Source organism: Oryctolagus cuniculus, chromosome 11 (genome assembly GCF_051225735.1).
Source record: "Oryctolagus cuniculus isolate XC-2025 breed Fujian yellow rabbit chromosome 11, ASM5122573v1, whole genome shotgun sequence".
In the NCBI taxonomy this organism is placed as follows: Eukaryota; Metazoa; Chordata; class Mammalia; order Lagomorpha; family Leporidae; genus Oryctolagus; species Oryctolagus cuniculus.
Window position 1 is genome coordinate 38,062,862 of NC_142877.1, and position 23,161 is coordinate 38,086,022.

Here is a 23,161-nt window from a genome sequence, read left to right on the forward strand (position 1 = left end):
CACAAATTGTCACACCTCACCTCAGGACCCTCCTGGGTTTCATTAGTGATGGGGAAAGCCAGCCAACTGGGCATTGGTGTAGATTTGCTTGGGATTGGCTGTTTTAGAAATTTCACTTTCAGAGAGTAATGGCCTGGAGTCAACTCTTCAGTGAAATGCTAGAAAGGAGAAAATATGGTGCATTTTATGGCTTGTTTATCCATCTGCATCTTCCCTGGTGCACGCTCCTGGAGTCTCTCCTCCCCTGGGTTATGACCCTTCAGGATTTTGCAGCTTGTTCAAAGCTACTCTTCAGTGACAGTTTAAAGACTAGGAGAGGTAGCCACTAAAAAGAACAGCGTGCACAGCAATTCATTACTGCTCTATCCCCATGTAGTGCCCTCCTCTGTTTTCACCATCCAGCCTTCCACATGCATATATGTGGGCAATGTGGAAATAGAGTTTATATATGGTAGGTCCTCACCTTGTAAAACTAAGAATTTGGGAGCATGCTTTTTAAAAAAATTCTTGTTCATCATAATCCCCTGGGCACACTCAGGTCTTTTGGATTTATACCTCCAAAGTTCATGATGAAACAGATGTTCTGTTAAGGCAGAAAACCTTCAAGTGAGAAAGTGACAAGTTGAACATTGATTTAGTTAACACAAGTAAGAAAATATTTAAAAGTTATCTTGCATTCATTATCATGCTCTTGAATTATACAATATTTCAAAGAGGACAAACTTCTCTCAATATTCTAATTTTATAATCAAATTTTAATGTGTAAGATAAATTAAAAATATACTTGTCTTTTAAACTTGGAATTCCACCTCTGAAAATTTATAGTAAAAGAATACTTAAGAACATTAGTTTCTGGGAATATTGTGGTCTAAATACCAAAAACCCTTTCATTGCAAAGTGTAAATACTAGGTTAAAATGTAAGACATTTGAAATGCAAGGCTGAGCCTGCAAGAAAGAAAAATTTGGGGTGTTAAAAATGAAGAAGAACTTGAAATTTTAAACTGTAATAACTGGGCTGAAACTTAGGAGGCCAGATGGGTGTTTTGTGGGCTCAGTAACAGAGTTTTTAAGGCCCACATATGGAAAAAAGATGAGGAATTTGGCCAGTAAGAGGTGAGACGTTAGCCTAGAAAAATCTAAAAAAGACAGGGAGAGATGACAATGAGGCTTTTTTCTGTCTGAGCTCTAGACAGAGAAAAAAAAAATTATGGGCTCCAAGAATTCATAGGCATAGGCCTGGACTCTTGAGTTTAGCATTCAGATTTCCACTAAAACTTTCATGAACAAAGAGTAATATAAAATTTATTTTGTGCTAATAATACCCATTGTGGGGCTGGCATGGTGGCACAGTAGGTTAATCCTCCACCTGTGGCATCGGCATCCCATATGGGCGCTGGTTCGTATCCTGGCTGCTCCTCTTCTGATCCCTCACTCTGCTATGGCCTGGGAAAGCAGTAGAAAATGGCCCAAGTTCTTGGGCTCCTGCACTCACGTGGGAGACTCGGAAGAAGCTCCTGGCTCCTGGCTTTGGATCGGCACAGCTCTGACCATTGCAGCCAATTGGGGAGTGAACCAGAGGACCTCTCTCTCTCTGTCTCTCCCTCTCACTGTCTTTAACTCTACCTCTCAAATAAATAAATAAAATCTTAAAAAAAAAAAATAATACCCCTTGCATGCCTGGCAGAAGCCATCAGAAAGTCTCTTTGAAGAGCCACATTTTTACACTGGGATCACCACCAAGGTTCCACAGAAGATGGGCTCACAGCCCCAAATGACAAAACTCAACGGGAAATAATTCAGCATGAGCAAGAGCAAATGAAGATACCAGAAACAACAATAGTTGTCTCCAATGCACTACAAAACAAATCATGTGCCTGGGAAAGCAGAGGAACATGTACTCGGGCCCCTGCCACCCACATGGGAGACCCTGATGGAGTTCCTGGCTTTGGTGTAGGCCAGCCCCAGCTGTTGCAGCCAATTGGGGAGCGAACTGGCTGACTGAACATCTCTTTCTCTTGGTGCATCTCCATCTCTCTATTACTCTGCCTTTCAAATAAATAGATAAACTTTTTTAAAAAATCATCAAAACGTGAGACTACAGTCTATTTAATCCCAAGGACCAATCTTCCCTACTGTTCTAAATTGCCTTCCTATATAAATATTCATTGAGTAACTAATGTGTTAGGCTCTGAACTAGATTTTGGGAAAGGAAGATACACCATTCCTGTTCCTTTCTACAAGATACTGATGTTCTGGTAAATAAACCCAATGGTCTCTTCGATATAGCAAGTGTTTAGTGAAGGCCAGCTGAGCTCACAGAAAGATTTAGTAAAAAGAGGCACGATGCCCCTAGGCTTATTTTATTCTCTGCATTCTGGCATCTTCTTAGACAAGATGTTCTGCTGAAGGCTACTTGCAGTTTGGTGGACATTTTCAATACACTGACAGCTTCCTACCTCAAACTTCTACATCATTCTGCTTCAGGGTTTTCTCTGGTTTCAGCAGTCCCTGGTCCAAGCAGGTAGGAGTTAACGTCCTAGATGTGCACCGCAGCTCCCTTGCCCTTTAGGAGGCTAATTTGAAAGTCTTAGCTTCATCTCTTCTTAGCTGAGTTGCCTCTAAAAAGTTACTCAATGTCTACAAGATTTAATTTCCTCATGCATAAAATGGGATAAGATCTCTCTGGTTTAATATTGGAAGAACTGTGAAATTCCAAGAATGTCCCCAGGCATGGTGCAGTGCTCTATAATGTTAGGCGTCTATACAGTCTCTGAGAGTGTCCTCAGCTACCCCAGTTGTAACTGCCCATCAACAAAGGCTTTATTGACTGTCTTCCTTTCCCTGGCTTATTCCCCCTCTCTCTTATCTTACTTCTGAAATCACCTCCCAAAGAAATTGCCTGGGTGTGATGTTAATGAACCTCAGCAAAAAAGACAACTCTTCCCTTTTCACCTCCGTTGACCCTATGATCTTATTAGAGTCACAAGAAGTAACTCATCAGCTGTGGCATTGTTCTAATCTTTTTCAAGGAACCAAACATTGGCCTTCCTGCAGAAATGCCTTGCTGAAAAAGTCAACTATATAAGGGTACTTCAAACAGATTGTGGAAAATAGAATTAAAAGTTTACTTAGATTTAAAAAAAATTGAAATCCATGTATAGTATTTTCATAATGCCCACTTTCCACAAATATTTTGAAGACCTCAGGTATGCACAGATTTCAATTTTTTGAACCAAAATAAATTTATGTTTTGAATTTTTATTTATCTATTTAAGGGGAAGGAAAGAGAGAAAGAATGCTCCCATCAACTATTTCACTTCCCAAATGCTGGCAGCAGACAGGAATGAGTAGGACTGAAACTAGGAGCTGGGAGCTCAATCCAGGTCTCCCATGTGGGTTGCAGGAACCAATTAATTGAGCCATCATAGTTGCTGTCCAGGGTCTGCACTAGCAGGAAACTGGAGTCAGGAGCAAGAGCTGGAATCAAATCCAGGTACTCCCTCATGAATGCAGGCATCTTAACTAGCCTGTTAATCACTAGGCTAGGCTAAATGCCTGCCCCAGACTTATCTTTCAATTACAGTTTCCATGGATGTTTTGAAGTTCCTGCATATAGATAAAGCCCAATGTATTTAAAACTGTATAAGATGAAGCATAGCACACACTTGCTCTGACCCGGCAGTAAAACACAAGATTTGGGTTCAGGGAGACCTAGATTGAAACCATAACTCCACTTCTTTTCAGTTCTGTTGCCTTGGAGGAGTTAACAAATATTTTTGAGACTCAGTTTCCTCATCTGTAAAACTAGTTAATAAGGGCTGCCTTATGATGACTTAATGTGTCGGAAAATGTAAAATATCAAGAAGATACTAATTGGTGCTCAACGATGTCAGGTATCACAGCATTCAGAGGTTACAAACATAAAAGCCTACAGTAAGGAGTGGTGCTACATTGGAGAACAGTGGGAACCATGGCAGAGCAGAGTTCAAGCTCTGTCTTAAAGCATTAAAGTTCAATTGTTTAGGGTCCAGAGGTGTGGCACAGCAGGTTAACACCCTAGCCTGTAGTGCTGGCATCCCATATCGGCGCCAGTTCGAGTCCCAGCTGCTCCGTTTCTGATCCGGCTCTCTGCTATGGCCTGGGAAAGCAGTAGAAGATGGCCCAACCCCTTGGGCCCCTGCACCCATGTGGGAGATCCGGAAGAAGCTCCTGGCTCCTGGATTCAGATAGGCGCAGCTCTGGCTGTTGCAGCCAATTGGGGAGTGAACCAGCAGATAGAAGACCTCTCTCTCCTTTCTCTCTCTCTCTCTCTCTCTCTCTCTCTCTCTCTCTCTCTCTCTGCCTCTCCTCTCTCTGTGTAACTCTGACTTTCAAATAAATCTTTAAAAAATAAAAATAAAAAAAGTTCAATTGTTTAAAGCCCACATCAGCCAAACAAAATACGTTGACAGCCAAATCTCTCCTGCAAGTCTCTCCTTTTGTGATCTCTTATAGATAAACCAGACTAAAACTCTACCTGTGCACAATCTGTGTCTGCTCTCTGAAATATCCTCTTCATCCTTGGTTACCTGTCAAACTTCCATTTGTCTTACATAACCCTATCTAATTTTATTTATGGTTGATCTTATCTATGGTTACTTTCCAATTACTTTGGAAGAAGAATTCTACCATTCTCTAGGCTCATACATGGTCTGCCATAATCAATTCATTGTATTCCATTATCTGCTCTCATGTGGGTCTCCCAATGGTTACAATAGTGCTGGATTCACAGGTACAGCTGACCCAATATTCGTATTGTGGGTAAATTTCTATGTCCTGCATCTTCTGAGTGATCCGTCTACCACTCCAGACTCCTTCCTGCAACATTCTCAACTTTCTCTTGATCCAGAAATCACAGTACCCTCCTCTAGCCCAGAGGGTAATATATATCATGATTGCTCAGAGCCAATGCTAGTCCATAATTAAATATTTTGAGTATCCCCTGGGTCTTCCCTGGTCTTCCATGGATGTCTTAAGGACAAAGACTTTGTCCTAGTCACCCTTTTTTTTTTAAAGATTTTATTTATTTATTGCAGAGGTAGAGTTACAGACAGTGAGAAGGGTGAGAGGGAGAGGCAGAGAGAAAGGTCTTCCTTCCACTGGTTCACTCCCCAAATGGCTGCAACCGGAAGCCAGGAGCCAGAAGCCTCCTCCAGGTCTCCCACATGGGTGTGGGGCCCCAAGCACTTGGACCATCTTCTACTGCTTTCCCAGGCCATAGCAGAGAGCTGGACTAGAAGAGGAGCAGCAGGGGACTAGAACCGGTGCCCACACGGATGTCAGCGTTGCAGGCAGAGGATTAACCTATTGTGCCACAGCTCTGGCCCCTGTCCTAGTCATTCTTGCATCCACTGCACCAAGAGCAGAGCTTAGCCTGTAGTAGAAATTAATAAATGAACGAGTGAATTAAGAAATGAAGAATCCAAAGACCCAATTCTCTTCCTTATACATTTAGCACTCACTGTTTCACATCGGCGATTTACGTGAGAATAAAGTGGACGCAGATTAACAACAGTCCATGTAAGGAGTATGATTTTTCTTCCAAAATACTCCTCTGGGGAACACAGAAACATGGCCTAAATCCTTCCTATCCTTGAATCCAAGTCCATATGGATTGTAACTTCGCCACTCTTCTTATCAAGATGAGGGGTTTATTTCTCCAGCCTTTGAAACTGGGCTTGGCCATTTCCTTTGCTTTGTCCAGGAAGACAACAGAAAAGAAGATGTAAACTGAGGCTTAAAAGTGTTTACTCAGTAGGGCTTACTTTCTTGTTACTACAAACCCTGAGACTACTCTATGATGTTTTCCAGACTACAAGGCTGGGTGATGAGAGACCAATGAAGGAGAGACGGAGCGCCTCATCCAAGGCTCCCTAGACCAAGCAGCCTGCTGGCTGCCGGCCTGACTTGCTAGAATATGCAGCCCAGCTGAGCCACCCAGACTAGAAGCTCTGCCTAAGCAATTCACAAAATTAGAAGGAAAAAGAAATGCTTGTAGTTTTAAGCTGTTAATTTTTGGGGGGACAGCTATGACAGCTGGCCGATCCTAATATATTTTAATAAATCTGTAAAAAACATCCATTTATAAAACAAAATACTAATAAACTTCTTGGAATTAACTTTTAAATTAATTTGAAGGAAAATGTGAAGTATCTGCATAAAAACACTTTGAATGTGTTATGAATTTTTTACACAAATCCTTTAATAGCTTGAGTTTTTAAATTATAAATAAGCCAATTCTCTCTAAATCATAAACTTAATAAAACAAAATTAACTTAAAAATTACTCACCATGGCAGATATTAGAATATATTATCAAGCAAAAACTCAAGTAATTTTTTCTTTTTAAAAAAAATAAAATAAGAGTGGTATTTGGGCCGGCGCCGCGGCTCACTGGGCTAATCTTCCGCCTGCGGCGCCGGCACACCAGGTTCTAGTCCCAGTCGGGGTGCCGGATTCTGTCCCGCTTACCCCTCTTCCAGCCCAGCTCTCTGCTGTGGCCCGGAAGTGCAGTGGAGGATGGCCCAAGTTCTTGGGCCCTGCACCCTATGGGAGACCAGGAGAGGCACCTGGCTCCTGGCTTCAGATCAGCGCGATGTGCTGGCCGCAGCGCGCCAGCCGCGGCGGCCATTGGAGGGTGAACCAGCGGCAAAGGAAGACCTTTCTCTCTGTCTCTCTCACTGTCCACTCTGCCTGTCAAAATAAATAAATAAATAAATAAATAAATAAATAACAGTGGTATTTGCACAGCAGTTAAGACACTACTTGGGATACCTACATCCTACATCAAAGCACCTGAGTTCAAGTCGTGACTGTCTCCTGATCCCAGCTTCTAATGATGTGTACTCTGGGTGATAGCACATGATGGTTCAAGTGGTTGGGTCCCTGCCACCCACATGGGAAACCCAGATGGAGTTCCTGGTTCTAGGGTCCTGGCTTAGGCAGGACCCAGCTCCAGCATTTGGGGAATGAATCAGCAAATGGGAAATCTTTCTCTGTCAAACTCTCTCCCTCCACTGTCCCCTCTAAAAAAATACTTCGGCATGAATGTATACTCAACATTTATTTCAAAAATATTTATTAAACATCCACTGGACATCAAGCACTGTTCTAGCTACTGGAATGCAGCAATGACCAAGACAGAACAAGCAAGTGTAACCTCATAAAAATTACAAATCAAACAATAGATTATGCAGCAAAATAGAGCACAAATAAGCCCAAGTATCTATGGAAGCTAATATAATAAAAACATATCCCAAACAAGGGAGACATGAAAAGTTATTTAATAATATTGTAATAGAACATACGTATTTTAAGAATTTAATGTTAATATTATCTTGTTAGTACTGTAATATATTCAAACTCCAGTTGTCCTTAAGGCATAACCAATATCATTCTAAGCCATCCAGGATGAACTTGAGATATTTTACTTTAGATTTTTACACGACCTGATTAGAGACTTTAATCTTATCACAATCACAGATACATGTGGTAGGCTTAATTATTAGTTTAAATCCTTCCTGCCACTGTGGTAATATTACATATCCACCCTGTTGACAGGGTATTCCTTCCCAGCCTCTGAATTTGGGCTTAGTGACAGGACATGCTGTAACTAACAGGATGTTAGCAGACACACAATACGTAGAAGCTATAATGTACAGTGTGACTGCCCATATCCTTCTGACGTTCTGTCTTCTGCCATGAGAGCAAATTTAAGAAGCTATTGGTCTAAGGAGGATGACAGAAAAACACAGCAAACCTGGGCCTAGACAGCCTGGAGTAAACCCAGTCAGACTTAATCTAGATCCCCTGTGGGCTAACCCACAGACACATGAGTGAGAAGTCTTTGCATTATAAGCTACTGGTTGTCGTATCGACAGATGGAACGGGAAGATCCATATTTTTAAATAACTGAATTATATCTGAAGTAAAAGAAAAAATTAATAAAAAATTTATTTTTCCTCAAATATAAGATTAAAAAATAATATATGATGAGTTTATTGAAATTGCAGTACTGCCACAAAGAAACAATGAATAAATGGGGAAAAGACATGGGACAATAATCCCACATAAGTAAATTCACAAAGAAAAATTGAATTCAGACAGCAATAAAAATGCGAAATAAGCTTATAATAAAGCATTGTTTCCAATTTTTTACCTATTAAATATATATGAATAAGCAAAATTGAGTTTAGGAGAGACTAGGCCACTTGTCTGCTATTTAAATTTGCAAGGCAGAGTGTCAGTGACTGCCTCATCCAGGGCTCCCTAGACCAAGCAGATAGGGAGAGAGAGGGAGAGAATCTTCCATCCACTTCCATCCCCAAATGCCCACACAGCCAGGTCTAGGCCAGCCTGAAGCCAGGAGTTGGAAACTCCATCTGGATCTTCCACCTGGGTGGCAGGGACTCCAATATTTGAGCCAGCACCACTGCTTCCCAGGATGCACATTAGCAGAAAGCTGGATGGTAAGCAAAGTATCTGGGACTCGAACCAGGCTCTGTGATATGGGCTCTGAGCATCCACGCAGGGCCTAGCTGCTGTGCCACAACTCCTGCCCCTGGGCCACTTCTTTTAAAACAGAGTTCAAGCACTCTAAATGGATCACTAAGCCCCGGCCTAGCATTATCTCTCTCCACCCCAACGCCACTGTGATATTTTTAAAAATCTTCTTAGCTTTTTCTTGCCTCATGCTTCTCTCTTATAAGGGAATTTCAAAAACATTGTTGGAAGTTGGAATTTTAAAATAATGCACATTTTCCATGAATTTTGTCAAGCCCCAATACACATGTTCCTTCTGCTGAGAACTTCTCCCTCCTCCTTCTTTGCTAAAAATGTTTATTTATGTATTTTTTTTTTTGATTATTGGAAAGGCAGAACAACAGAAAGACAGAAAGAGGTCTTCCACTTGCTGGCTCACTCCCCACGTGCCCACAACAGCTGCAGCTGGACCAGGCACCTGGAACTCCATCAGGGTCTTCCCTGTGGATGTCAGCTACCTGCATCAGCACTGCTGTGCCTCCAGCATGTGCATTAGCAGGAAGGATTGCAGAGCAGCCCGGACTCTCACTTCCCAGCTCTTCAGTCCTTTCTCCTGGGTGACACAGACTATCACATTCACACCAGAAGATAAAAATCGCTACATGGAATGGTGGCAGTATTGGCCATATTATTTAAATTTTTCCCTCCCTATAATGTTTTAAAACTTTTTTTGAGCATCTTTAGTTGATTCCATATAATTCCACTTGTTCATGACAATGGCATTCTCTCTAGAAGTTCAGTACAGACCCCTCCATTTTATTGTCCACTTGCAAATAGACCTTACAAGATTTCCCAATGACTATTGCCTCATAAAAATCACAACAACATTGTAAAGTAGCTACAAATATACTCATTTTTACAGATAAAGAAATTAAGACTCTAAGAGGAAGTGAAAGGACTCCAGTCTAGACATGAAAAGAGCTTGTAAGTCATCACTCCCATCGTTTCAATAACAACAACAACAAAATGGCTGAACAAAATAAAAGAAAAGGAGTGACTTATCTTGGACTCATCAGAGAACTGAAATAGAGGGCAAACTCCCCCCACCAATCTGAACAGATAGGGCATCTAGATAGTCACAGTCAAAATCTGCGTATCTGGAGCTGCTGGACCTCAAGTAGCAAGAACGCTCACATGGTAACTTGAATGACTGGAGGTTCAGCCGTGTACCAGCAGGAGAGTGAGCAACTCTCAGAGACCCCAGTCTTCAAGGCAGGCCAGCCTTTCATGGCGTTCATCTCCTGGAGCCCCGCAAAGTTCCTCAAGTGAATATCAGAGAAAGATCCTCTCGTAGTTCTGGCCAAGTAGGAAAAGAGTAATGCTTGTAAAATATGACCATAACATTTTCTGCAACAAAGACCTACTCTCCAGGAGTAAAAAAAATGTTGCCACAGCCTTACGGCATCGAGGAAAGGGGTATTTATCCTATTCCAGTCCCTTCAATTCTTCTTGTCTTGCCTAAAGAGTAGGGAAAAAAAAAAAAAACTCAGAAAAACATAAGTCACTAAAGTCACTAGAGAATATCACACCAAGGAAATACATTGGGAATGCTGTAGTCAGGGATAAAAGCAGGGGCTAGTGGGAAAAACAGCAACATTTTCAGTAAAAACACTTGTAAAGGACATATCCCAAAGACATAGGTCACTAAACCATTGAGATTTCATTAAAAAATTGTAAAACACTACCACTCCCCAACACCTCATCACCACACCAACATGGATCCATTAAGTAATAGTGGATTACAGCTAAAAGAACTGACATGAACTATGAAATAAAGCCCAACAGAAAGACAAAAACAAAGATGCAGGAGAATTTGAAACTTATTGCACCTATAGTTCCAGTGAGCCTAAAACAAAGTCAGCCTGCTAGCCAGAGTAAGATAAATCCTCACACCAAAAACAATTTACTTCTACTCCTATTAACCAATACAACATAATCATCTTTCAACAAAAAATTATAAGGGATGCCAAAACAAAAACACAATCTGAAGAAACAATTCAATCATTAGAACCAGACTGTGATATGACAGAGGTCTTTTCTTTTTTTGTAACAATTTTTTTAAAAAGATTGGCCGGCACTACGGCTCACTTGGCTAATCCTCCACCTGCGGTGCTGGCACCCAGGGTTCTAGTCCCGGTTAGGGCGCCGGATTCTGTCCCGGTTGCTCCTCTTCCAGTCCAGCTCTCTGCTGTGGCCCAGGAGGGCAGTGGAGGATGGCCCAAGTGCTTGGGCCCTGCACCTACATAGGAGACCAGGAGGAGGAGCCTGGCTCCTGGCTTCGGATCGGCAAAGCACAACAGCAGTAGCGGCCATTTAAGGGGTGAACCAACGGAAGGAAATCCTTTCTCTCTGTCTCTCTCTCTCACACTGTCTAACTCTGCCTGTCAATAAATAAATAAATAAAGATTTTAAAAAGATTTATTTATTTGACAGGCAGAGTAACAGAGAGAAAGGAAGGAACAGAGAGAGAGAGAAGGAGATATTCCCTCCATTGGGTCATTCCCAAGCCAAAGCCAGGAGCCAGGAACACCACCCAGCATCTCCCATGTGGATGGCAGCAACTCAACTACTTGGACCATAATCTGTCTGCTGCCTCCCAAAGTGTGCATTAGCAAGAAGCCAGATCAGAAGTGGAAGCCCTCTGGTATGGCATGCAGGCATTGCAAGCAGTAGACACAGATCTTTTAACTATCAGGGAGTTTAATGCATTACAGACTGTAATGCAAAAAGTAAGCAACATGCAAGAACAGATGAGCAATGTAAGAGAGAGGTTTAAAAAATCTAAGAGTCACATCAAAATGTTAAAAATAAAAAACTATGTAACAAGAAAATGAAAAATGTCTCTGACTGGTTTCATCAGGAGACTTAACAGAACTGAACAAAGAAACAGTGAGCTTGAAGACAAGACAATAGAGATACCCCAAATTGAAATACAAAGAGAAAAATTAATGAGAACAAAATGCCAAGCAGAACATCCAAGAGCTGTAGGGAAATTTCAAAATGTACATCATATAAGCAATTGAAATGCTAAAACAGAAGCGGGAAAATTATTAAACTGAACGACTGAGAACTTTCCAGAACTAATGACAGACACTAAACCACAGATCCTGGAAACTCAGAGAACACTAGATGGATAAATACATACAATAACAACAAAATCGCTTAGGAATATCATACTTAAATGGCAGAAAAATACAAAGAGAAAATCTTGAAAGAAGTCACAGGGAAGAAAAACCTTAACCACAGAAGAACAAGATGAAGATTACAGCTGATTTCTCATCAGAAACCATGCAAGCAAAAAAGAGTGAAGTTTCTTGATTTGAATGTGTCCCCTCTAAAATTCAGCTGTTGCCAATGTGATAGTATTAGGAGATGGGGCCTTTAAAAGGCATGTGAGCCAAGAGGGTAGACTTGAGGTTTTTCTTTTTTTTATTTGAAAGGCAGAGTTAGAGAGAGAGAGAGGGAGAGACAGAGAGACACAGAGAGAGAGAGAGACTGTCCATCTGCTGGTTCACACTCCAGATGGCTGCAATAGCTGGAGCTGGGCCATAGTGAAGTCAGGAGCCAGGAACTTCTTCCAGGTCTCCCACATGGGTACAAGAGTCCAAGCGCCTGGGGCCTCTTCCACTATTTTCCCAGGCACATTAAAAGAGGGAGCTGTATTGGAAGTGGAGCACCTGAGACAGGAACCAGCACCATAGGGGATGCTGGCATCACAGGCTTTGGCTTTACCCATTATATCACAACAACAGCCCTTAAGATCTTTTTAAAAGAGGTTTCACACAACATTAACTAACTTGTTTTCATGCTTCTGCCGTGTGAAGATACAGCAAGAAGGCCCTTACCAGACTATATGCTTGGAATTCCCAGCCTATAGAACCATGGGAAATAAACTTCTGTTTTTTATAAGTTACCCAGCCTGTGGTATTCTGTTACAGTAGTAGAAATGGATTAAGACTGAAGTGAACTATTTGAGATGTTGCAAACTTGTCCTACAACAAATGCTAAAAGAAATTCTCCAGGCCTAAGGAAAATGATGTAGATCAGAAACTTGGGAGCTCCATAAAACAATAAAAGGGCATTGGAGGAGGAATAAGTAAAGGTAAAATAAATTAAAATAAAATTGTTTTATTCATATTAATCTTAATTGATGATAACCTTTTAAAATAATAATAGACACAATGTATTCTAGTAAATACAGCATATGACTAAGTGAAACAGAATACAGTCACCAGGTACAGTAGAGAATTTACCTGTTCTTAAGGTGAAATGTTACAGTGTCATTTGAAGGTGGAATTTAGATGATCATATTATGGCACACTCTGGGTAAACCACTTACAAAATCTTTTCAGTATAGTTTGTATGCTAAGAGTGGAGATAAAATGGAATCAATCATACTAAATAATTAAAATCAGAGAAGATAGAAATAGGAGGCAAAGAAGCAAACAATAATACAATGAGAAGAAAACAGTTACAAACACGGTAGATATAAGCCCATTAATATCAACAACCTCTTTACGTCTGAATGGCCTAAATATACCAATTAAAAGACAGAGGTCAGTGTGGATAAAATACAAACAAGGAGGCAGAAAGTGGAAGAGTTCAAGATGGTCTTGGATCCACAATAGATGGGCCTTTTCCAATTTACAAGGGCAACTGGGCATCTCCTTCATTTAAAAAGAAAAAAAAAACAGTCTCAGTCATTGATTTGTATCTGTGGGATACAAATATCTCCTGAGTCAAGCCACCTCCATCTAGACAAAAAAAAAAATAGAGTAAAGATGTGGAATAGTACTAAAGATTCAAAGAGTTGTTGAGATGGTTACAAATTCTCATTTGAAATACATTAAGCTGAAAGTAAGAGAACACTCACTAAATGCTGGCTTAAACATATAAAGTTGTAGATATCTCACTCAAGAAAAAGGACAGTTTCTGGCATGAACTCAGCTTCTCAATAGGGGCCTCAGGGAGCCAAAACATTTCTGCCTTTTCACGCCAGTTCCCTTTGTCTTCAAGTCTGTTGCCTCACAAGGTGGCCCCCATGGTTCTGGGCTTCACATATTATTCAAGGTAGCACAACGAAAGAAAGAGGCACACTAGTAGTATATACCCTTTTATCAGGAAAGTAAGTGTCTTCCCTGAAATTTCCTCAGAAGACACCTGTTTACAACTTACTGTCCAAAACTATAACACTTAATCACCTGTAGCTGCAAGATCGGCTCAGAAAATAAGCATTTTCCTTTTTCAAACTATATATTTATATAAGAGAAGAAAAAGAAAGATATATCAGTCTCATATAGTGCTTACCATCATTTATCAAAGTCAAAAACAGAAAGTCCAATTATCAATCCTTTGTTTCGGTTTTTCTTCTTTTGTTGTATGAACGTTGGGTATCCCAAAAAGAAAAGTTATGTTCAATGAAGACTCACTAGATAAGCCACAAATGTGCTTAAAACTTCATCTACCCTTGTCCTTCAGTTCCTAACATGAATTGATGGCTCCATTCTAGCTTATATTTGGTTTCCATGACTGTGATATACATTTCAAGTGAAAAGCATAGAATTTTCTAAATGTGTAGTGCAAATTATAGTAAAATCCCTCTAGATTTTGTATACAAGAGGTTAAGTTATTTCACTCTAAGCTGGCTTGGGGCCCTTAGTGTAGAACACCAAGCCAGGAGTCAGAGAGAACATTCTCAGATGCAAATGGCTGGAAACCCAGATTTCTTAAACAATAAAAGGAGTTTCTTGGTTTCGAAAGAGGTTGATCCAGTGATTTAACAATGTCACCAAGGATGTTGTTTTGTTTTGTTCTTTTTCCATCTGTCTTTTCTACCATGGATGACATCAACTTCGCCCTAAGGCCGCATTGCCTCATGCTCACGAGATGGCTGCCAACAACTGCAGAACTAAAGATTTGCTCAAGTACATATGAAATTTTTAAAAAGATATGGAATCATCTTGCCCTTATTAGGCCATTTAGTTTGCTCCAAACATTCACGTTGCTGTCACATGTCACCAAGTGGTCACATGCTCTCCCTGGAATACTACAATGACAATAAGAGCACAGCGATCTGATTGGTGTCAGCCAACAAAGGCACATCCCTGAAGCTAGGGATGGGACCCGTCCTACCCAAAGCACAACCACAGAGCACCACAGTGGGAGAGAGCTGGCGTCCTGGGATGCTGGGAGGCAGCCACGATTTCCACTAGAGCTGGATTTCTGCATTGCTTCTTTGCCATCCATGAACATGTGAACCTTGGAGCCCTCCTCTATAACATAAATACTAAGACCTGCTCAACTCACCCCTTTTGGGGGCTCACAATATTTAAAGAGACAATATAAATGGCAGTACCTGGTAAGCTAGGTGCTTAAAAACATAAATTAGCTTTGGATAAATTTCTAGTATAATTGAGCAGCCACTGTCAGTGACCCATCCAGGTCCACTTGGCCTTTACCTCTCTGCTTGCACCACCCAACCTCCAATTACAGGCATTATGTCCCGATGTTTAAGGCTTTTCTTTCAGCACTGGCCTTCTCTATCCATGCAGGAATCAGGTGACAAATGCTGGGAAATTAACATTCTTCTCCCCAGTCCAAGGACAGACAGACCAGCCTGTGACTGACAGGTTAGGGAGCCATTCCTTGCTCCCCACGTTGGGTAATTCTGAGGCACATTTCCCAGAAGTGTGGCACAGCATGCTTCAGCTCACAGACTCCACAATGGTAAACTTGTATGGGCTTTCATCGTTCCCGGCCCTGCTTCCTGGGACAACCTCCCAAACCAACATCTTGCACCCATATCCTAGTCTCAGGCTCAGCTTCTGAATCCAAGTAAGGGCGACATCAAACCAGCATCGTGTGGATATGAGAATGTTCACTTGGCAAGAAAAGCCTGTTCCAGACGTTATATTTCAAAACACATTCGATGGTTCTTTCAAAGTTATTTCTGTGTGAGTTTTCATTTTTCAATGTATGGCATACCTTTGTTCCTAATTAATTCATTATGTTACTGGGCTAACTGAGGGGTCAAGCATGGCCTGCCTCCAGAGAAAGATAAAAAGCAAGCAATGGTACCCAGATGTATTTCTCACCAAGTCCTGTCCTGAAGATAGATAATACTATTAGAACATAGGCCCTACAATTAGCACATTTATCAGAAAAATATACAGTAGGCTGTGATAAATTTTCATGTTTAAAGACAAAAGGGAAAAATATGTTCACAATGCATTAATTTAGACATTTTTTTGTAAGTTTCATTTTGCACTGACTTCATTTCTGTTGTGACCAAGCTACTAAACTATGCCAAACCTGTCATTTCATTTATGCTCCAAAAAAAAAAAAAAAAAAAAAAAAAGATGGGCTCTTATGGGAGCATTTTGAAAGAATGATTTATTTTTAAGCCATGTCACAAGGCTGCATACAAGTATTATAAAGTCAATGTCTTGCTATATTTGTTTTCTAGTTTTATGATTGAAATCAAAGTAGATTTAAATCTAAACTTTACCACAGGATCTTTGCACTTGCCAGCCCCTCAATGTAAAGTGCATACCTCTACATGGCTAGTACTTCCTCATAATTTGGATGGGAGAAAGATCATCCTCTATTTAAAATTGTGCTGTCCAACTTGGCAGCCACTAGCCACTTGTGAATGGCAAACACTTGGGAGGTGCCATATTTACAAGACAGGCCTGATTTTGAAGATTTAGTACAATAAAAAATGTAAAACATTTCATTAATATTTTTATACTTATCACATATTGAAGTGATATTTTGGATACATTGAGTTAAAATAGTCATTGAAATTGATTTTACCAGTGTATTACTTTTCTTGATGTGGCTAGCAGAGCAATCTTAAAATACATATTAGTCTCATATTTGTGGGCCTCACAATATTTCCTTTGTTCAGTGATGACCTAAAGTGACCCCAAACCAACCTCACTGCACTTTTAGTCATCAATATACTTTATCACTACCTGGAACTAAACAAGTAAGTTACCAATTGTTTACTAGTATACTATAAATTTCCGGGATCTTGTCAGCCATGTTCACATAGGCATCTGGCATACAGTAAAGTCAAAAACACACGTGATAAAATAGATGATGTAATAAAGGAATGAGGGTACTATGAGCTCTTTCTGAGGTTATTAACCACATTCTTCAGTTTTGCCCCCCAACCCCCCCACTCATTTGAGTGTTCATTAGGTTAATGAGCAAGACCACATTTCCCTGCAGGGAGAGGAGTAGTAGTTACACAAAAGAAACAGAACTTGCCCTCTGCCCATAACTGAATGTAGTTTTCTTTATGACATCACAGTCAGAAATGGAAGACTATTTATTTCATATGAAAAAAAAAAAATGAGCAACCTACCTAAAAAAGATCTAGTCACCAAAGATGTTGCTGGTTCTTAGAGAACCAAAGACTCAGTAACTAAGATGGTTGACTAGGATCAAAGACTCTTTAACTGACCTTCTGCCTAGCCAGCAATCATTACAACTATCAAGAAACGTGAGGTATTACAGTGGGCTAGAAGTCATCATTAATTGCTGGCCTCTGAGTCCCATAACTGCCATTAAATGGCTAACAGTGTTATATAAGTGATATAATTAGCTTCACAGTTGACAGCCTCATTAAGGTGAATGGGAAAGTTCACACTCCACTCGCAACTATTATTTTTAGATTTGCCTGTCTAGAGACACAAAGACTTTGAGACAAATCAGAATCTACTTCTACTTTGCCCTGGATTGGCTCTGTCCTATGCAGAAAATGAATGGCCCAGGACTGGGCAACCGCAGTACTTTAAAAGTCCCATGACAAATTGTACTTTCCCCAACATTGTCCTAGAATAGAGATCTCTATACTCAAAGGAAAGAAAAAGTATGCAGTTTTAAACTTATGTCCCAATTGCCTAGGATTCAAATTCTACCCTGGCCAGTGATTTACAAAAATGCTTTAGCCGGCGCCGCGGCTCACTAGGCTAATCCTCCGCCTAGCGGCGCCGGCACACCGGGTTCTAGTCCCGGTTGGGGCGCCGGATTCTGTCCCGGATGCCCCTCTTCCAGGCCAGCTCTCTGCTGTGGCCAGGGAGTGCAGTGGAGGATGGCCCAGGTGCTTGGGCCCTGCACCCCATGGGAGTCCAGGAAAAGCACCTGGCTCCTGGCTCCTGCCATCGGATCAGCGCGGTGTGCCGGCCACGGTGGCCATTGGAGGGTGAATCACCGGAAAAGGAAGACCTTTCTCTCTGTCTCTCTCTCTCACTGTCCACTCTGCCTGTCAAAAAAAAAAAAATGCTTTAAATAATTTTTTAACCTCTGTCCATACCTGTTGCCTGAATTGAGATATTCTCACTGCTAACTACTTTGACTACAATGAAGAAAAGTGTTAGATTTTCATGGACATTCTATAATAATTATGCCTTTTCTAAGGCACTAATTTATTTGAAAGAATAAATTTAAACTTATCATCTATCAAGAATATAAGTAGCAAAGTCTCTCCGGGGTTTTCTGTGTTTGTCAAAAGCCCAGAAAGTTTCAATAGTCAATACTCCAGTATTACTTCAATATTACTCTCCATGTTATAAATATGCAGTGATTTGAGAACATACAGATATGTGTGTGTGTATACATATATTCATTATCATTAAGAACACCATCTTGGTTCCAGCTGTTTTAAGGAAGTACCAAAGGCTGAGTGGCTTACAGTTCTGGAGGCTGAAATCCCTGCGGGCAGGATGGTACTCGCATGAAGGTCACCTTTTGGATTACACATTGCTGACTTCCCAGCATGCCCTAATATGGCAGAAAGAAAGAGTAAGGAACTTCTTTGGGATTCCTTTTATAGCAACATGAATCCCATTCTTGAGGGCTCTACTCTCCTGACCTTACCACTTCAAAACCAGTATCTCCTAATACTATCCTATTGGGTACTTCACAAAGTTCGTGGTAAAATGAAATTAAAAATAAAATAAGTTTCTTTTGGTGTGAAAAAATTTTGAAATTCATGCATAGTTCTTTTATAATATACATTTTCCATGAACTATTTGAGGACCCTTCATGTGCATGGATTTCAGACTTTCTGCCCTAAAATAAACTTAGCCTTTTAAAACTGTTTTCTCACAAACTTTCTGAAGTACGCTTGATTGAATTTTGAGGAAGACATAACCATGCAATCCATCACAAACATTCAACATCAGATCTACCCTCTTAAGAAAATCTGCAAATGAATAATAATACAGTACTGTTAACTATAGGCAAAGAAATGTCTAGGTTATTAACTATATCCTTCAGTTGTTAATTGGTTGCTTGTATGCGGATGTGACCTGATAAAAGACAACTCTGTTTTTCTGCCTCTTATCTAAATACCTGTAATTGACACCACTGCGGTTTATTTTTTGGTTTTCTGGGCCATTAATTTGTACTTCATCCCACAAACATATTCATCACTGTCCTTTTAATTTGTAAGGTGCTTCTATTTGAATAACAACATTATCACCCTTCCTTCCTTCTTACTCTTTTCTTCTTCTCCTTTTCCCTCTCTTGTTCCATGCACTCGAAAAGTATTTAGTATGCTTCTACAATGAATTAAGACCCCACAGTGGGTGCCAGCGCTGTGGCATAGCGAGTGGAGTTGCTGCTTGCAGTGCCAGGATCCAATATGAGCGCCGGTTCGAATCCCAGTTGCTCCACTTCTGATCCAGCTCTCTGCTATGTTTTAGGAAAGCAGTGGAAGATGGTCCATGTTCTTGGGCCCCTGCAGCCATGTGGGAGACCCAGAAAAGCTCCTGGCTCCTGGCTTCAGATCAGCCCAGCTCCAGCCATTGCAGCCATTTGGGGAGTGAACCAGAGGACAGAAGACCTCTCTCTGTCTCTGCCTCTGCATCTCTGTAACTCTGCCTTTCAAATAAATAAATAAATCTTTGAAAAAAAAAAAAACGCAGTAAATGCAACAGATTTGGATTCTCCCCTTCACAAAGCTTCCTTAGTGAGAGACAAACATGAGCCTATTCATCCCCATTCCCCCCATCTTTTATTTGAAAGGCAGAGTTACAGAGAGAGAGAAAATCTTCCATCTGCTGGTTCACTCCCCAAATGGGTACAACAGCTTGAGAGTAGGCCAGGCTGAAGCAAGGGGCCTGGAGCTTCGTCCAGGTGTCTCATATGGGTAACAGGAGCCCAAACACTTGGGAAAAGTAAAGCAGCTTCTGCCACTTTTCCAGGCACATTAGCAGGGAGCTATATTGGAAGTGGAGCAGCCAGGTCTCGAACCGGCACCCTCATGGGCTGCCAGCATGACAGGCCAAGACTTAACTTGCTATGCCACAGTGCAGGCTGCTTATCATGTCTCTATCCTCCAGAAGCAAGCCTCTGGACAGCAAGGGCCACTTTTCATCCTGCAGTACAAACAAGAGTCTCAGGAACGCTTCTTCAAACCAGTGTCCTACCGGAGAAGTGAATATTTATGTTCAAAACTGACTTTGTGCATTTGCTTCTAGGACTCTGATTAAAGGTCAGTGAACAGGAGCAGGCATTCAGCATAGCAGTCAAGATGCCACTTGGGACACCCGCATACTATGCAGAACAGAGTGCCTGGGTTCGAGTCCTGGCTCCGCTTCTAATTCCAGCTTCCTGCTTGTGTACACCTCGGTAGGCAGCAGATGATGGCTCAAGTGCTTGGGTCTTTGTCACCTATGTGGGAGACCCAGATGGAGTTGCAGGCTCCTGGCTGCAGCCACAGGCAGTTGAGAAGTGGACCAGCACGTGGAAGATCTCACTCCCCACCCCATCCTCTCTCTCACATGCGTGCGCTCTCTCTGCCTTTCTAATAAAATACAGTAAAATAAAAATAAAAGGTTTTCAGTGAAGACTTGAATCCTAAACCAAAGCAATGAAGTGAGCAGAGTGTGCTCACGATGTCAAAATGGTGCCCAGATCTGGGGGATTACAAGTCAAGTCAGTGCTTGTGCTTTGGTTTCATGATTCTGCTCCTTCAAAGGGGGGCTGGGCTGTGCTGGAGATGCACTCCTTGAACAGCGTTGACTTCACACTTCCTGGGCCAGTCCTGAGGCCTTTACACTTACATAGCCTCTCTATAACAGTTACGAAACTCAATTAATAACCATGAATTTATCCTGACCAGACTGTTTCAAACTAAAGCTTCTCTCTTCAAAATGATTCCAAATAGGTAAAGCAGCAAGTATATCCTGGTATACATAAACTGGAGTTGATTTCCCCAAACTCAAAAAACAGATTAACTTAAGTATTCAAAAGAGCATTTTGAAGTAGTTGCATTGACTTATGTAACTACTTCCCTCATCATCTCCAAAATCAAATTGACAATGACAACCTAAGACATGACCTGCAGAAATGAAGAAAGAATAAATGTAAATTGTCAATGACAAAGGTCATTTATGTGATTATCCCTGAAGAGTAAACGGATCTTCCTTTGGACACTGTGGGTGGTTCGTTGTCTATCACCTGGGGAAAAGCAGTAAGTAAGAACCTGATTTGGTTGTTTTATCATAAATTCTCTTGCCTTCATTGATCTAAATCTAGTTTGTAGTTTAAAAAATTTTAAAAAGGGGAAATAAAACAAAACTGAAAAACACCAGTAGAATGTGCAGAAATGGAAAAGGACATTTGTTCTGAATTCCCAACTAATCTGGATTATGTTACGAAAGGCAGCTCCCCTGCCCCCCAGTGAGGGGGGAGGAGTTAGGAGAGAGCTTCATTAGCCATAATGATAATTGCATGCGTTTTCAAAGAGGCTTTTATCCCCAAGGCTTGAAGTGCTCTATAAACATTAATTAATTTAAGCTCAGTAGCCCAGTATCATTAGGCCTTTTGTAAGGAAGAGTAAACAGACGTGCACAGAAGTTAAGTGGTTTCACCAGGCTCATTCAGCCGGGGCCCCAGCAGAGCTGTGAACAAAATCCAGTCTGAGTAATGGCCTCCAAGGCCAGTCACAGAACAAGGTGGAGAGGGACCAAGAAAGAGATACTGCAAAGTGGGGAAAGGTGAAGAAATACCTAAAATTTAAGCAGGATAACAGGTAAGCAGTACAACATGGCCAGTAAGATGCCCCTCGGGGTGTACAAGGTAACTATGTTCATCTTCCCAACGTGTGCTTCTCCAGATAGGACTTTTCAGACCTGAGTGTACAGCCAAATCAACTGGGGAATCTGATCCAGCAGGTGAGGCCTGCGCATATTCACAGCTGAGCAGTCTCCCAAGTAACAAGGATGCTCACAGTGGACACGTTGCCTGAAGGTTGCCTGTGTTGTTTCCTTTATTGCTTTTTTTTCAAACTCTGTTCTTCCTGACCTTTTTCAATGCCCAGTGTTACCTTTCCATTATAACCCCCCACCCACTTTTTAAATTGAGGTATGATGGTTATAGGAGGAAGCAGCAAGTCTTAAGAGTTCAGTGCCATTTTTTTTTCTTTTTCTTAAGCAATTTTTTTTTTTTCAAACAGACCCATTAAATTGTACGTATTTATAAGGCTCCATGTGACGTTTCTATCTCTGACAGTTGGAAGCACAGTTAGGAACATACTGTGCCGCAAATGTCATGCTGGAATCCCACTTCAGTGCCCTTTGATTCCAGCAAGGAGACACTGCCAGTCCTTGGAGCAGGTCTGCCTTGGCTCTGACGACAGAGGGAAATTCACTTCCTGATATTTCTTATTCGGTATTTATATTTGCTTTTCTCAGCCTTTCCCTAAAAAGAGAAAGTGCTAAACTAAAAAAAAAAAAATTAAAGAGATACTAGAAGGAGAGAAGTATGTATTGTACTGTATTATATTGTATTGCATTGTATTGTATTATTTATTTATTTGAAAGGCAGAGTTACAAAAAGAGAGAGAGACAGAGAGAGAGATTTTCCATCTGCTCATTCACTCCCCAAATGGTCGCAACGGTCAGGGCCTAGCCAGGTTGAAGCTAGGAGTCTGGAACTCCATCCAGGTTTCCCAGGTGGGTGACAGGGCCTCAAGCACTTGGACCATCTTCTGCTGACTTCCCAGGTGCATCAGTAGGGAGCTGGATAGAAAGTGGAACAGCAGGGACTCAAAGCAGTCTTCATATGGGATGACTGCACCAGCAGCTTAACCTGCTACGCCACAATGCTGGCCCCACACAATAATTTTTTTCCATTTCAATTTTGACTTTTATTTATTAATTTATTAAAGATTTATATATTTATTTGAAAGACAGAGTTACAGAGAGAGAGAGCTCTTCCATCTGCTGGTTCACTCCTCAAATGGCAGCAACAGCTGAGCTGGGCTGGGGCAAAGCTGGGGGCTTGGAATTCCATCCAGGTCTCACACTGGGCGGCAGGGGCCGGAAAACATTTGGCCTATCCTCCTCTGCTTTCCCAGGGGCATTAGCAGGGAGCTGGATCAGAGTGGAGCAGCCAGGATTTGAAACAGTGCTCATACAGGATGACAGCATCATACGCAGTGGCTTAACCTGCCGTCCCACAACACTGGCCCCCAATTTGACTTTTAAAATCTAAGTTGGGCCGGCGCCGTGGCTCAATAGGCTAATCCTCCACCTTGCGGCGCCGGCACACCGGGTTCTAGTCC